The following is a 13,889-nucleotide window of genomic DNA, read 5'->3' as shown; positions in this document are numbered from 1 at the left end:
TACAATAATATAATTTGCCTAAAGCACAAGAAAATCCGTGATGTGGCAACTAAGTCGACAAAACTTGAGCAGACAAACGAAAACCCGACAACTCAATTTCAACCAGAAAACACTTCATACAGTTTTAATTTCAAAAAATTTCAGTTTTATCAACATAAGGCCTTAGTGTTCAAGAGCAACGATGTAATCTCAATTTCAAGTGGGAACGAATATGGTAGTTGCTAAAGTTCAATGACAATTAAGAAAAGCAGGTAAAATTTGTAAGTTCCCCATCATAATTTATAATCAGCTAGCTGACAATACTTTTTTTAGTTAGTTGTTTTATTTCGTTTTTTGTCTGTTATCCTGCAATTCATTGACATGACCAGAATTTTTTAAGAAGTTTAAAAGGCCTAATTTTTGCTCACGAAAATAGCATTATAAAATCAATGGCCAACGAAAATTTCTGTCTAGTTTTAAGTTATTAGATTTTGCAAATTCAGAGGTTATAAGCTTGATTGTTTGAAAATCAATAAATGCATGAGGGGGAAGTTCTTAAGAGGTAACGACAGTTAAACTACACCTATTTAATTGGATAGAGCTCCTAGATATGGTAGTTGCTAAAGTATGGTAGAGCTCCTAGATATATAGTTAGCAACGAATTTGGTAGTTGCTAACGTTCAATGACAAAGCAAGAAAAGCAGGTATAATTTTTAAGTTCCCCATCATAATTTTTAATCAGCTAGCAGACATTAAATTACCCGGAAGCCACTATGCGAAAACTATATATAATGAACAAGTTATCTTCAAATTGAGAAAAAATGTTGAGAATTGTCACCACTAAATAAGCATTCAGCATTCAAAGAAGAACGTTCAGAAATCCCGCCAAAAATTTTACGAAAAAAATTAAAGGATAACGAAAACACCGTCAAAATTAACTGAAATTGATTATATTCAAAAAAAAATTTCTCTTTTTTAAATAGTTCACAATTTATATTACGCCTGAAAATTATTTTAATCAAAATTGTTCGCATATTTAAAAAATGCAATCTTTTTCAAAAAATCTTTAAAGACATGATTAAAACACTTTTTTCTTTTTGTTCAAAAAACTTTTAAACGTTTTTCAAAAAATTTTGAAATTTTCACAGTCTTAAAAATATATTAACCATATTTAAAAAATGTTTTCAGGGAAAAGTTGTTCCATCATGGATAAAAATTCCAATTGTAAGGAGTCTTCTAAGTTTGAATTTGGATCGCAATGATTTCATACTACTCAAGCCATTCTGTCAGAATGGAGATGCGATTCTTCCGGACAGAAAAAAAATAGACGAGAAAAAATAAGTCATTCGGAAGATGTAAAAAGTTCTAGAATTATATTTTTTGAACTTTTGATTTGAGACTTAGTATTTCTCATAAATGTTAGAAACAACCATATTTAGAAGAAAAGTTGTAAAAAATGAACAACTAAAACCAGGATCTAAGATAGTCAGGAACATACAAAAAATAATAATACTTGTAACAACAGCAACGTTAGCTTCCCAATCGTATGGAAAGGGATGGTACAGCGGCAGCTTCGGAGCAGACCCGAATCAATCCTCATGATCTGGGAAATTAGGAAAGTAGCAATTTTGTCTCCTCGGAATAGTTTGAGCGGAGGCCGTGGAACTTGAAGCTTTTTTAACTTGACTTTTTAGCTACTGGAATACCCTGAACCCCCCTTTGGTACTTTTTAATAAATCCACTTTTGGCCGACTGACCCTAAAATTTTTCTAAAGGCGCCTTCGGGGCCAATATTTACTAATTTGGAGGGGGGGGGGCGCCGAAAAAACGCAATTTTTTTGTAAAATTTTTCCAAAAAGTGCCTAAAAACGCCTTTTTTGACTGTTTTTTTTTTTCAAAAATCTGCCTTCGGCGCAGAAAATTTTGCCAAAGTAGGGGCAAAACAGTGCTTTGGGAGAACACAAAAAATCAATTTGTCGACCTAAAAAAAATGTCGTCAAAATTTTAGATTTTCTTTTTGAAAATCCGCCCCCCCCCCCCCCCCCCACGAGAAAATCCTAGATCCGCCCCTGCCCTGAACATAGTAATTTAATTCTGTATTAACAACTTAATTCAGATCAAGAGTTATTGAAAAGTCATTCTTTCTCCTATGGGTTCAGTATGCATAAAAGTAACTTTAAAAAATGATTATGCGCAGTTTTTAATTATAACTATGTCGCCTGGGTATATCGAGACAGCCATGTGCTTAATCTATATGTAAACGAAAGCTAATTCAGCTCCGTTGGGCTGATAGCCGAACAATTGTAACGCGTTCATCGGCCCTTGAATAGTCCAATAAATAGACTAAAACTAACTGGCTAGGTTGAGACGGTAAAAAACAGAGAGTTAAGGTATCTAACGTCAACCATTCGTCAATAATGCAACCAGTTCTAAACTAGTGTTTATAGACCAATTATATTTATGATGGAATATCACTATAAAATATTTATAACTAACCAATCATATTCCATCTCTAACATTTACACTTATTTGTAAGTGCTGAAACTACGTAGTTTCAGCACCAGAACAATTTAAATAAAAATTAGAATACAGTTGATCTCCCCTTCTGGATAAACTCCAAGAACTAACTCGCATAAACCAGTATACACTAGATCTTTTGAGACTAGGAGATATAAGAGTAAGATTAAGATCGGTATTAAACAAAGAAGTTGCACGAATCTATCCAGCCGAAAATAAGATAGCGTGGCGAGCAGACGGTGTACCTTATCTGAAATTACTCTATGAGTATAGTCGATAGAGCTTAACTCAATTAGTACATTTTCTACTTTCCGTCGCTGTGTAACTTCTTCGCAAACATTACTGGATAACAGAAAATTTCAGATGCAAGGGTCTTAAGCTGATGGTTCACTTGACACCCTACTTGCGTTTGCGTTGAGGCAGTAAAAAAGCCGAAAAAACTTAATACGTCATAGTTCTGTCATTATGTTTTCAAAGTGGTCGCATTGTAAAGGAAAACTGATTGCTGTGTTAACAGCACAAAATACTCCGGCTTAGTAGATTTTTAGCGATGTGGAATACATATATGTCCGCAAACATTTAATGCATCCTTAATTAGTGTCTCAATAGACAGAAGCTTAGACAAAGTTATTGTCGACACCCAGAAAATCTCTCAACATTCTAACCTTTCTTGCTTGTTTTCCAAAGGTTTTGTTGCTGAAACAAAAAAAGAACAAATCTGAGCTCGATTATATTGACCGAAATAGAATTTGGTTAGATACCTTTTGAACTATTCGATAACTCAAAACTTTGCTTTCAACTCACCTTGAATAAAGTCATTCCACAAAAAGAAGTTATGAAATATGGAAAAAGCACAAACGGATTTTTATTTTTTTTGCAATTTAAAACTGTGCAAGGTAGTTTTCATGTTTTCATACCCTTTTCCTGCAGACACGCTTCTGGTAAAAATAAGCTAAGAACTATAAAGATGAAAGTTATTTTCAACATTATTTCTTGATGAAATTTCAAGCTTAGATTTTCTTAAAAAATTAAGAGCAGTATGAACTAAGGCTTCAGTTTTGCCATCTGAAAATGTGAGTCAAACTTTAACTCAGTTTTTTTTTCATGCAGTGACGTATAAGCTCTCAAAAAGAAACCACAAATCAGATTTTGCGCCAAGTTAGCGATTTCTAATAAGGCCACTTTGGTAGAGCGGGAAGGAATTATGGCGTTATAGTGGGATTTATATGGCCCGATTGTGACAACTGCAAGCAAACTCATTATGTATCACCCTTGTTGAAACTTTTTGATAATTTTTCCATCGAAAGGGGCTGATTAGGCCCAATCTTTCAATTTTTTAGACTAAATGACTCAGAATTTGATTAGAGGTTGACTCTAAGTTTGTTTCAAGTGAAAGTTTTGAGCGCTTTTTTCTCGTATTCTTGAAGTGTTTACCTGATTCAATTCATCCTTTAAAAAAACATGTATTTTAATAAATATCAAAACATTTTTGTTATTCGGATAGTAATTTTGTTTTCTTAATTTTGAATTTTTCACAAAAGTATTTTTTGTTGAAACGTTAAGTGGTAAGTGTAGAGCAACTAACGATTTTTTTTTTCCAAAAATCAAATGGTTCTTCTAACGCCTCTCTAGTTTTCCCTTTTTGGTCGATCAATGCAAAGGAGTTCAATCAACTCAAGTTAACTATTCAATTTTAAGCATACAAAAGCTGAAATATTTTAATTTTATTTACCAATTTTGTTCCCACCATTGAAAAATGAGAGGAATTGAACCATTGTGGATTTTTTTCTAGAATTGGTCATTCTACTATAAATTCGACTAATAATGGACTTTAAAAATGGGATGATTTTACTGTAGTTTCGACTTTGAGGTGAATGAAACTGGACAATCAAAACTTTGAGAAAGTTCAGGTTTTAACGTTTTTATCGATACCTTACAAAAAACCGACATTTAAACCTTGATATACGAGTAAAAACAGCTTCGCCTCTCTAATGACGTTTATAGCCCTGAGAGAGAACTTGTAAGATGTCAGCTCACTAGGAGATGTTAACTTCGCTGAGATCTCAAAATTACACGAAACCAACATGTTTTAAAAACAAAGATATTAAATTTTTTGTACCCCCAACCGCAAAAAAAAAATAAAAAACGCCATGCGGATCACCGTTCATTTTATGGAGGCGATAGACACTAAAACCCAACCCCAAAAAACCCTATTGACCCGAAACTTGAACCCTTCCGACAGAGCCTGCCGGTGTTAATTGCTGTTTGCCGGGGAAAATGATAATGGACCTTAAATGAGATGACTTGGGAATTATTAATGAGATATGAAAATTTTTTGGTAGGTAGGATTTTCATGGGGTTCTGTGTTTAGGATTTTCGTTGAGTTCTAGATATAGAGGATTTAGCCCTGAGGACCGCGGAGTGACCTTTAATTGAACCAGCTTTCAATTTTCCCCCGCCCCAAGCCTTTGAAATTGGAACCGATCATCCAATTTAGAATTAGGACTGAACTTATCTATTGGGAACTGAAGCAGAAGCTGAAAGGACATAACTTTTTTATTATAATATTGGAGTAGTGGGTTGAGTATAAGTGAACTTGGCAAACATTGAGTTCAACTAAGCTTGGCGATTAAATTATTGCTCGAAATTCAGTTAGTCTGAAGAAAAGTAATCCCAGAGGAACAATACAGTTTAAGATAGCGGCATAGGAAGTAAGTCGTCTAATTAACTTGAAAGGACAAAATACTTGCTTAGTTCGCTGGAGATCGTTTTCTGGCTTAATTTAACCCCCAAGAAGCGAATGACGTTCTCCTAAAAATTAGAAGGTCGGGATCGAAGTATAATATATAGATGGGATTTTCAGATGCTTGGAATGAATTAGCTATCTATAAAAATGTGCCTCCCCTACACCCGGGAGGTCAAAACAATAATGGAGCAATTAAATAAAACCTTGGGAGATTGGTTAAGGAAACTAATCTCGGTTTAGAGGTGAAATTGGACTGGAAACTTAGTTGGATATACTTATAATGAAGTTGGAGTTTACTACTAGTGTCATCAATGGAAGAATTCAATTAGGATCATTCTGAAGGGTTTCAAAGTTAATGTCAGGATTTATAGGTACGACCATAATTCTAATTATAACTAAAACTCAAATAATTTTTTTTAACAAACAGCTTACCTTCAGACGAACAGAGTTACAGGAGAGTTAGTACCGAGTTCCAGTACAGTCGGTTCTCATAGTCAGAAAAGCTTGTTGCGAATTCAGAGAGACCATTCAACGGACATCAATTGAATAGTGATTCGTAGAGACACTACTAATTTTAGCCAGTCGAACTGATTAGTTGAGTGGAGTCACTGATTGTAATTGATTAGTCAAGATTATATATAGAGGGAGAATCATTTAGTTGAATTGATTGGAAGTTGAAATGCATTTAGACGATTGTGCTGATAAATTGCAGACCCTTTCTTTTTAGTAGAACATACGCTTATATTCTGGCCATGGCGAATGCGAGCGATACAGCCACAAGAGCAGTGACAAAAAGGGGCAAGCAACAGAGTATATTACAAAATAACTGCCACCAACCTAAAAGATTCGACATTGTAGACACTAGTGAATCTCGGTCGCCTCGCGGTATTCCCTACCCAAATGATCACTTTAGAGTCTCATTGAAAGGGAGAAAGAAAGAACGAAGCTACAGAAGCAATCCCTTATATCAACATTGTGGGTGTTTCATTTTTTTAAAAACTTTTTTTGTGTGTTTTCAGCGCAAACTCAGATACCACAAGTAATCATGGGAATGAACCGAGTTATATATCATACTAAAACACTCTCAGCCGTGATTCCAAAGACTTTAAAAACTCACCAAAACTTTTTGACGAGATAGATTGGTATACCGTTTTTGCGATTTAATTCAAAATTCGAGCATAAAAAGATCATTATATGAAAATGTAACTTTTGCTTAGATTTATAGGCTGCGACCAGTTGATTTTCCTAAAAATGAAAACTAGTTTTGGAAGTGTCATTCAGCGTTTTTTTTGACAAAAAATTTTAAAAAAAAAATGAATACTAATGTGAAGAAAGTTAGAACAATTAATTAAACGTACTTTTGGTTTTGTTCACTTTTGTTCACTTTCTTTTGCTCGTCATTCATTTAAGATGATAAATGGTGTCAGTTATACCAAATTTACTAATTTTTATTTGCTTAATTAATTCTCCAATGAACCCATGCTCTAAAAACGACACAAATGTAGTGGAAAAAACAAAACGCCTATTGTAGTTTTCGTAATTTGGTCGAACCAACCGGCTAGTCTCGTGTAGATATATTTTTGTTCAAAACAACGATGATTTGTCTCGTATTTGATTTTAAAAAATTCAATTTTTTCGATAAATGCTATGTAACGTACAAAAAGATAAATTTTGTTTCAATGTCTGTTAAACAAATTCAGATAAGGTAATTTTCAAGATCAGTTTATAGGTAATTTATAAGGTAATAACAAGATCAGATAAGGTAATTTACTTGAACACAATATGCAATGAAATCTGAGAATTTATATCGTCGCAGAAATTTTAAGAATACGAATCGAGAAAGGACAAAAAAGTATTGATTGGGAAATTATTGGTTGAGAAATTATTGATTGGGATTTTAAAGTTGCGATCTTCTGTCATTCAATCTTCAGAACAAAACTTAGCACAATAACTGCCAGAAAGAATCAAACTGGCATTTTTGAAAAAAAGCCGTTTAAATTCTTGAAAAATTGTTGCAGATAATTTTTTTTCTATTAAGTTGAAGTCATCAAATTTTCTATAGAATTTTCTAAGTCATCACATTTTATAGAAAATTTGCTCAAAAACGCCCTATTACAACCTGAAAACTCTACAAAAACGCACACCTGGCACAAATAAGAGTTTTCCGCGGCGTCTCGTGTCGGCTTGACCGGGTTCAATTTTGCGATCTCTATGCAAGTATGTGACATGTTGATTGGTGCAAGATAAATTGATAATCATCATAATAAAAGTTTTGCCATCTAATTAAATGGCAACTTGAATGAAACGAAAAAAAATCGACTGACCATAGATTGAGAGGATGCCATTAGAACCGAAGTTTTTGTTTCAGCGTGTCAAGCCAAAAAAGTAATACTAAAAAACCTGAGAAAGTAGAAAATGTTTGCACTGCCAGATATTGACAGCTCAAATTATAAATTATTTGAACGAGTTCAAGAACTCGAGCGGTTTTTTTTTAGAAAATAACTAAGGTTTTTTTTTTCAAATAACCTACTACATCTTTCTTTTGCCTCAGGTTTCAAACCTCAGAGAAATATGGAACCGTTCCATAAGACATTAAAAAGTTTTCTGTATTTTTGTAGATAAAATGTTTGCTGTTTTGACGAATTTCGGCAAAGACTGAAAAACAGCTTGAGTTTGATTAAACATTTCTTTAAACCTAATTCTAAAAATTTCACTCTAAAGTTATTATTTACATTACGAGGCAAAATTGTGCACTGGATAGGCGCATAGTTTTGTGTCTGTATGTTCCTGGATTCTAGAGACATGTCTTAGAACATGTTTTAAAATAAGTGGATTCCACTTACAAATTTTCAGTGGATTCCGCGTATAAAAACTTGTAACATAATTTTTGTCGGTTCATCGATTTCGAAACGAGCAAATATAGGTGGCCGTTTTGGATTCCGCAAATGTAAGCGGATTCCGCAAATGTAAATGGATTCCGCAAATTTATGCGGATTCCGCTCACAACTTGCGGAATCCGCTTACAATTTGCAGTTTCCGCTTACGATTTGCAGATTCCACTTACAGTTGGGGATTCCGCGACAACTTAATTTTACTAAACACATATATTCTTGTCTGTTCATGGCAATCAGAAACTTGTTCCGGATTCCACACATTTTTTGCTGAATCCGCAAAGTTGCCTTCTTTGGATCAATTTTGAGCAATACAGTGTTTTAGCTATTTGTCCGTGGAATCGAAAACAGCAGAGAAAATCAATAAAAAGTAGCAATTTTGCGGATTCCGGGACTAATCTGTTTTTTTTTCTGTTACGGAATCCGCTTACAATTCATTAATTGCACAGTTTAGTCTCGTAATGTATGAGTTATTTTTTGTTTGTGAAACGTTCATGTTGCAGGTTGTTTATCTCAATATCAATTAATGTTGATTGAACAGTCTTTAATTCACAAAACTTTCTAATGTATTTTGTTATCAGATTAAAAGTTTTTTTTTGTGCCAACACCTCCGCTAGTAGAAAAGTTCAAAACTTTATGAATAGGTTTTTTTGTTTGAGTCCGATTTTGTGAAAACTACTCTGCTTGTTTTATTTTTCATTTTCGCATCAAGTGGCTTGATTAATCTTATTTTTTTATTGCTTTGCTTAAAAAGCCCGTATGGTAAAACCGGTTATAGATGAATTTTATAAAAGTTAACTGAATGTTTGGAGCATTAAGTTTGTTTACTGTTTCACAATGAACGTAACAATTGAATTCTGAGTCTATCGGTGCTCCTAAAAATCTGAAAGTTTGAGCTCCATTATAATTGTTTTATCCAAGTAAATACAGCCCTTGTTTTTGACAGAATAAAATGTAATTTTCTACTTCCGAATTTGAACGTTTCCGTTTTCTCGCCGCTTGGTGTAGGTTTAATTTGGCATTGCCATTGGTTTGTCTCATTCTGACTGTTTAAGGTACCTTTCTGAATAGTAGGCATTTGTAACAAGTTTGCATTACTGTGTCGTCCGCTTAGACGAAAAAGATAATTTTGGCCGTTTTTTTTTGTCCAATGAAAATATCATTGCATTGCGATATAGAATGAAAACATTAGATCTACAATGAGGCTTTGCTGAAATCTAGTCTTAACGCTATTCAAGAAAGGTAGTTTTTGTTCCAACCAATGAAAACTGGGAGCAATGTGTATTCGGCTCTGATTTAGTTTTTTCTATTTTTTGTTTTCCACACGAAATCTCGTAACACAAATAACCACAAAAAAGTGTCAAATGATGCATTATATTGGGGCTTTTCAAGATTGGAAGGACAATTAAAAAAAATTCAAAAGAGAATTTTCTCAGTGTCGAGAAAAACATATGGAAATTTTTGAATGTTTATTTAATTTCGAGCAAATAAGGTGAGCGAGCAGGTCTAAAAAGCTTGAAAATTTAAATTTACTCGATTGAAGTTAGTTTTGGGGTTTGTCGACGTGAATTTTTTTTTTTTTGTGATTTTTCTTACAATTTTTTTCTAAACTTTATTTTTATTTTTTTCAACCTGTTTTATAATTTGCCATTTTTTAGGAGTGTCAATTTTGCATATTTTAAGGGAGTTTTTTTGTAGTTTTCAAGACAATGGTCGGAAAATTCTACGCTCTCGCTCAGTAGCCGACTATCCTTGATTACTGCGTACGGGTCCCCAATAAGGCGTGGAGCTTGTGATATAAATTGATTGAATTAAACGTTCCAAATACTTTTTTCGAATCTATAGATCTGCACTGTTAACCGTATTTGTTTGAGCTTGTATTACTTATTTTGTTTCCTCCATGAACAAATCAATTATATCTAAAGTGTCTCCTTTCTACCGGAAATTGACTAGTCTGTGATGGAAAATCAAGTTTTGAACGAAACGAAAATTTCATGCAAATGTATCTTACTCGCTCAATATTTTTCCCATTTGTTCGCAATAGTGAAATAAATTCGAAAAATCTTCTGGTAATTCGTTTGCTTTTTTTACGTTTTGGGAGAAAATTTGCAGTTTTCAACCTATTGGTAATTTTTGGATCAGCAAGAATATCCGTTACTTGTTTACCGAAAAACTAATGATGGCATAGCATTTATTGTAGATGTACATATTAATTGATATTGGAATTGAGTTTTTCATATCTTGAGAGCCTTGTTTTATTCTGCTCTGTGATAGTGATTGACATTGAACTGGCGTTGGTCTTAGACAAAACACTCCCATATTCCCTATAGTTGCAAAGAATTTGTTGAAAAGTTTAGCTTTATCATGTGTTAGTTATCCTGGCTCGGTTGACCCAGTAATATTTTAGTTTCACTTGAAGTGCTAAAAAATTTGCGGCCGGTTTTTGCCGAATGTTTGTTCAACCTGACTAAAGATTACTTTTGTTTTTGTCTTGTATTGTTTTTTAAACGTATTTTTTTATGTTACATACAAAGAGGAAGTATTTTTGATTTGTTTTTTATAATAATTTGAACAGTTTTCTCGTGCACAACTAGATGCCATAATTAAAAACCAGGTAGAGTCAAGTAAAAAAACTAATTTCAAAATTTTTTATTGGTTTTTTGATATTGAAAATCCAAAATTGAGGAAAAAATAAAAAAAAAGAAATCTTAAAAAAAAAACTCTTAGAAAGTATTCAACTTAGATTGATAGAACTTCATTAGTGTAATTCTAAAAACTGTTTTCAGTTTGATTTCTGCGCTAGTCAGTTTTTCTAGTCAGTCCAACTCTCGGAAATTTTCTGTGAAAATTTTAATTTCTCTCGCGGCAGTACCCGGAAAATTGTTTTATACGATTTTGTATTCCAACGTATGGGTTCGCTTCTTGTTGCTGTTTCAACGATTGCTGGCCAATTTGGAAAAACAAATAAAATTAAGTAACATTTTTGACTTGCCTTACAGTTGGAATGTCTCTTGTCATTTTAGTTTTTTTCTACGTTAAATTTTGATTCGTGGTGAAATTTAACTGCAAATTATTTATCTCATTGTCACCTGTTTTTGATTGCAGAGCCTTAAATTCACAATCCATCTTTATTAACATTGGTTCAAAATCACCAGTTATGGAGGTAGAAATCGTATGTTTTGCAAAAGAACGAAAATGTCTGTCTTCTTTTGTTTTTTCCATTGTGCTTGTTGAATCTTCCTTCCTACTGTTTTCACTCGAGGCCGCTAAAGAAGATTAATTAGGTTTGTAGATTTAGTTTTGATAATTTTTGTTTTTCCAGTATGATTGTCTCTTGTTTGGTTTTCTTATAAGAAAAAAACTTGCATGTACACAAATTAACAAAGCTTGAACGTCATTTTGTGGACAGGTGGAAATCATGGCATTCTAGCTAGAAATTTTCTGTAACGCGTGAAAATATAATCAAGCAAGTAAAATTACAAGTAATCATTTCGGTTTAGTAGCGGACATAATGCAAAGAAGAGTGTGCACGTCTCGCATGCATTGTTCAGGTCTGCAAGTTATTAGTCATGTCTGGTGGCGCCCCTCATGCTTGAAGGACCGAATGCTTGAAATTAATTTTAGCTTACTTTCAGCCAATCAGAATTGAATATTCAAAACCTCAAAGGAAATCGCGAAAATCTCAAAGTAAGAAAATAAATCTAGGCCATTAGTGATAATATTGACCGATTACATACTAAGCAGATGAGTTTACAAGACTGAAAAGTTCTTCTGATTTTGACCTCAATAATCTTGATGATTATCTGAATAGAATTGCGGTTGTAACCCACAATTTGTAATCGTTTTGATTATTTTCCACTGATTTAATACATTTTCTGTTAATTTTGACTTCGATTTTGGGAGAAAAGTATTTAGCCAAAAGAAACGCTTAGCAATTTTGATTGTTTGAAATTTGTCAAGCATTCGGTCCTTCAAGCATGAGAACCCTCCCCGTCATGTCTGAATACTAATTTTGCAGACCAGTACAATGCATGTCAGATCTGCACAGCTCTGCATCAGATCTGATCAGCCCTGATTTATAGCTAGATCTGCTAAATACCTGAACATTCCTGATTTTGTTTTATTTCATAGATACGGGTGTGATCCGAAAAATCATTTGAGAGAGCAACTCCACCCCGTTTTGTTGGCGTTGCGGAAATCAACAAGCTCTTTAGGTTTTAATTTAGGTCTTAAATAAGCGTGAGATGAAGTAATGCTAAACTTGTCTGTGTTAGCATCTTCCTTCCCCTTTGTCTTGATTATTAATTGTTTCATCCCGCGGTAATCGCGGAAGCAGTTTATTCACATTTAAAAATTGACTTCAATTTGAGCTATCTATGTTTGCTACATGTTTTTTCTAATCATTGTCCAAACTTTGGTAAAATCCACGATACTTTAAATCTTCTTTTCTAGCAGCACACTAAAAAACTTTAAAAATCGTTTTGTTCATTGTTTCCCACAAAAATAACAGCGGTCTGAAAATTCTTAGGAACTTACATCCCAACCAAAAACTCTTGTAGAAACACATTGATAGAATCAATGCATAATCAGTTGTCATAAAGCCATTGACCAACTTTTTCGTTCCGATCATTCGCTTAGGTTGAACTTTGTTGTTCCGGCCATTTGAAAAGTGCGGAGGAACTTTGTATTTGGGTGTGTTTTATTTTTTTTAAAATTTTTTTTCTTTTTTATCATAGTTTATTTCAAAAGCTTAAAATGTTAGCTTATTTTCAGGGGTAGAAATTTAGTTTTACTCCATTAGAAATGCCAAAAGTTTGCAGAAAAAAATTGAAAAAATGTTTTGAATTTTTTTTTGATTTTTTTTTTGTTTTCCTTGTAATTTTTCTACATAAATTATTTCCCAACTTGTTTATTTTTTTTTGGATATGCATCAGCTCTAGTTTTTCGTTAAGGTACTTTTATCACACCGCGGAAAAAATTACTAGAATTTGAAAAAAAAATTGTTGTATTTTTTAAGACGATGGTCGGAAAGTTCTGTGCTACTTGCTCAGTGACAGGGTACCCTTGTTTTCGTATATTTTCAGCTTCTTTTTTCCCATTTTCTATGTACATCTAGAAAAAGTGTAAAAATTATTCTCGAAACATTTTCAGATGTGTCAAATATCATTTAGTAAAAAACATTTATAATAGCAATCGATTGTAGCTTTTAAAACATCAAATTAGTTTCTCAATGTCGAGAAAAATCGGTGTAATAACTTTATTTATATAAAAAAGAGCGGCTGAGAAAGCCAAAAAGCTTTTGATAAGTTATTAAAAACAAAAAGTTTCAGCTGTAGAAGCCAGGTTTTGAAATCACTGTGAACACTAAGAAAAATTCCAAAAGAAAATGGTTCCTGGCCACATCGAAACTACGACTTCCTCAAAAGTACTTGAACTTGCATTAACAAAAAAATGCTCTATATGTTTGTTTCGTCCAACGCTGGGGCATAAATTAAGTAGCCGAGTTCGATTTTTCAACTAAGAACAAAATTGCATGGAAAATAAAAAATTATAATCCGCGGTTTTCAAAAATAACCAAGTTTTCAAGGCCGGTTCCTTATAATACTTTGAAACCACTCCTCAATTTCAAAAGTATAACTTATACCAAACAAGACCAAATATTAAGCAGAACAAAATTTCAGAAAAAGGCCAGGAAGGGAACTCGATCAAGTTAAAATCAATTGTAAATATCTAACACGACTGCTCGTATCAGGGCA

Source organism: Symsagittifera roscoffensis, chromosome 3 (genome assembly GCF_963678635.1).
Source record: "Symsagittifera roscoffensis chromosome 3, txSymRosc1.1, whole genome shotgun sequence".
NCBI classification, from domain to species: Eukaryota; Metazoa; Xenacoelomorpha; order Acoela; family Convolutidae; genus Symsagittifera; species Symsagittifera roscoffensis.
The sequence above is the reverse complement of the archived record's forward strand: the minus strand, read 5'-3'. Positions refer to the sequence as shown.